The sequence below is a fragment of the Mirounga leonina genome, unplaced genomic scaffold, assembly GCF_011800145.1.
Source record: "Mirounga leonina isolate KUSES-001 unplaced genomic scaffold, KU_Mleo_1.0 Mir_178, whole genome shotgun sequence".
Taxonomy (NCBI): domain Eukaryota; kingdom Metazoa; phylum Chordata; class Mammalia; order Carnivora; family Phocidae; genus Mirounga; species Mirounga leonina.
In genome coordinates, this window is record NW_023270464.1 from 4,760,744 (window position 1) to 4,764,478 (window position 3,735).

The 3,735-nt window shown below is 37.8% G+C and overlaps 1 non-coding gene across 1 annotated transcript; it reads right to left on the reverse strand.

Annotated features, from left to right (window-relative positions):
• Positions 1-3,352: 3,352 nt before the first annotated feature.
• On the reverse strand, positions 3,353-3,436 carry LOC118023237. The gene has a single exon (XR_004682707.1). It is a non-coding gene; the product is annotated as a small nucleolar RNA SNORD115 (small nucleolar RNA).
• Between the last annotated feature and the right edge of the window lie 299 nt (positions 3,437-3,735).

Below are 3,735 nucleotides of genomic sequence, written 5' to 3' on the forward strand. Positions count from 1 at the left end.
TTTTTAAATTTAAATTCAATTAGCCAATGTATAGTACATCATTAATTTTTGATATAATGTTCAATGATTCATTAGTTGCGTATAACACCCAGTGCTCATCACAGCATGTGCCCTCCTTAATGCCCATCACCCAGTTACCCCATTCCCCCGCCCACCTCCCTTTTTGCAACCTTCAGTTTATTTCCCGGACTCAAGAGTCTCATATGGGTTGCTCCTCTCTTATTTCTTCCCCTTCAGTTTTCCCTCCCTTCCCCTATTGTCCTCTGCACTATTCCTTATGTTCCACATATGAGTGAAACCATATGATAACTGTCTTTCTCTGATTGACTTATTTCACTTAGCATAATACCCTCCAGTTCCATCCATGTCAATGTAAATGGTAGATAGTCATCTTTTCTGATGGCTTAGTAATATTCCATTGTATATATGAACCACATCTTCTTTTCTGATTATTTGTTATATACATTTGAGCTAGAAATAGAGAACACGTTCTATATGTAGTCATTTTTTTTTTCTTTATTGTAAGTTATAACAATGGAATCGATCTATTTTATTAAACTGCTATAATTTGTTCTGGAGGCCCATAAAGAGAGATCTATATCCTATAATTTGGGTGTAACTTGTCAGCATTGGGTGAGACTGCCACTTTCCCGTAGCCTCGTTTTGTTTCAGAAAGCACATATTTACCAATCTAGATGGCTGGCATCTCAGGTGCTCCCAAAACACTACATCCATGGTATGGAATATCATAGCCTGAAGTTTACACAACTAGACAGTAATTCCCTTCCTGACACATTATGAAGCACATTGGGAGACAAGGCATATTCTTCTATGGGGGGACCGACTTGCATGGAAACTTCAGAAGAGAAAGAACAGATAGATGATTGTCCCAAAACACCCACACCTTGGATATTTTTCTGGGTTAGGCAAAACAAGAAAAGTCCATAGAAATGCAGAATCCATGGCTCCAGTATACACACACACACACACACACACAAAATAGGAAAAGATTAAGTTGGGGAGAATAAACAGATACGTAAATTTATCTTGTTCCCAGTTTTGAGGTTCCCTCATTTTTGCCTATTTCCCTCAATTTTGCCCATTAGTTTGCACCATTTGCCAATTATTTCCCATCTGATTTCCTGGGGACAGGGAGGATCCTATTGAGAAGGTGATAAAGATTCAGTGAGATTGTATCCCTTGCATTTTCCTCAGTCTCTTCCTTTTTCCAAAATCTTTACTTTCCAATAGTGACTTACTGACTTTACATTACAGTTTGCCTTCTTGTTTGTTGGTGGCCCCAAATAAGGGGGCTTGTGATTTCTTATGAATTATTCACAATATTTTTTTGTGGGCAGCTAAAATTGCATAACACAATAAAATTATGTCTTATATTTCTATATATTTTCCCAGAACTGGATTGCTGCCACCAATATCTGAGAAACTATCTGTCCTGGCCATCAACTTACTTTTTCTCCCACTTCTGTTGAATTCCTGGAAACAAATCCCATAATAATGGAGAGGTTCAATGGTCTATTACAATTTTCACATGGATTTATATATTTAAACTGAGAAAATGCCTCAGTGAAAATCAGTGGAGAAGTCATCTAGCTTCTGAATACAGTACTTAACTTCTCCCCACTCATCTGGTATAGAAATATTTCAAGGACTCCTGCCAGCAGCCCCTCATGTTGGGTTTCCAAGGTACAAAGAATAGCCTGAGTTGTTGCAGGAAGTGTATAGTTGGAATCCTGAGGACTTGTTACTCCCTGATGCGGGGGTTACCATTTTGCTTCCATTGTGACCTTACCATTAGTCAAGAAGGTCAACTGAAGGCAATAATCCACATAGCAGCCAGTATGCATCCCCCTGAATAGGGCTTTAGATTGAAACTGCCGAGCACCTCAGAAATTTTCATGGGTATCTCCAGAGTAATTGAATTCTTAGAATAGCTTAGTTGGGGAAAAGGACATATGAACTTTTATCATTTTCTGTTCTTGCAGCAGTCTTGGATACATTCTAAAAAGCATTTGAGTTGCTGGAGTTACCAAAGAATAGGGCTGCTACACTGTACATTGAAATAAAAAAATAAGTTGGTTTCTATGGCACTGTATTTCAGTTCTAATTTTGCCATTTAGTAGCATAACTGTTTTATTTCAGTTTTTTTTTTTTATTTACTAGGGCAACCACCATCTATTCTGATGCTTTCCTTCTGACACAGTGTCTTATCTAAGTTTTCAATGACCACTTGTTCTTTCTTTATTATATCTGCTTCCATAACTCTGTTTTCTTAGCCTAGAACTCCTCTACATCCCTTCCTAAGAATGGAACCTACGCTGATGTCAGCATAATTTTTGTTATCAAGTTTCCTTATGACCCAAGCCATGGCATTCTCATTATAGACCTATTTGATCCTGAAAACTCTAACTAGAGTTGGCATTCTGAAACCCTTGTGGCAAAGTGGATTAGAGTTTGGGAAGATTCAGCAAAGTTAGTCTGGATAGTTGTCATGTGTCCCCAGTGTAGAATGTCAGAAAGTACTCTTCTTCAGTAGTCTTTATTTAAGAGGACAGGAGTAGGAGAGTAGTCAAAGTTGAAAACTGTATCTCTTGGGAACTACTCCTAAACAGTAAATAATATACCAAGAAGCTTCTAATTTTATTGATTGTTACATCCACAGGCAAATAAATGTCTGACTCTGAAACCTCTGTCCACAATTGTCAGGAGACTTAAATATTCATAGTCCAAAAATGACCCATAAATACAATACATTGAAAACATGAAGTAATATAATGGTTGACTTTGTCTACTCGGGCATTTAGACCCAAGCAAATGTGGCACTATAGAAATGCCAAAAGAATCATAAAACTCTCTCAACTTTCATTTAAAGCAAGCTCAGGTGAAAAATGAAATTCTTCTGTTGAAGATCCCATCATATACATGACCCTGGGAGAAAAGGAAGCCATAATGATAGTCATGTTGTTTGAAAGAATGAACCTAAATGCCCTAGAGGTAAGTCTTCACTGATTTAAAAATCAATTTGGAATTTTTCAGTTACCAAAGGTAGTTAACTAGCCCTAATTCACGTAATGGTGCATATCATGCCAGTCAGATGACTGCAATACACAATATAAGAAAGAAATGAAGTATAATTTCCCAAAAAAATATGAGAATGAAGCACCCAAACCCAGTTAATATAGGAGTATTTCTCACTTGGAAGGAGACAGGAAGGGGTGGATGAACAACTTTCACACAGGAGATTTATTATCTGAAGCCCATCATTAGAATATCTACTCTAGGAAAGCTAAGAACCCCTTCCTCCACTTCACAATCTAGGATTATCATTTCTGATGGCCCCCAATGTAATCCTAGTGAGCATGATTTTTATGTTATCACACCTCCTCAAGACATCATCATTCGCTCAAATCGTGGCACCCCCTCTACCTACAACTTCTTTGTCCTGAAAACTCTTACTATGGATGGCACTCTTAACTTCTGGTCCCAAGTGAACTAGATATATGAAAAATTCAGTGCAGGGCAACTGGGTAGTTAATGGTGCCCCAGGGAAAGTGAGCTAAATGGTTCTGTTCTCCATTTGTTTTTGTCTATGCAGACAGTGTTGGGACAGTAGTCAAAGATGAAAAAATATATATATCATATCTGCATTGTTCATGTGTTCCTCTGTGGTTTCTACATTAGGGATATTGGGTGTCCTTACTCAAAAAAGGGCACATT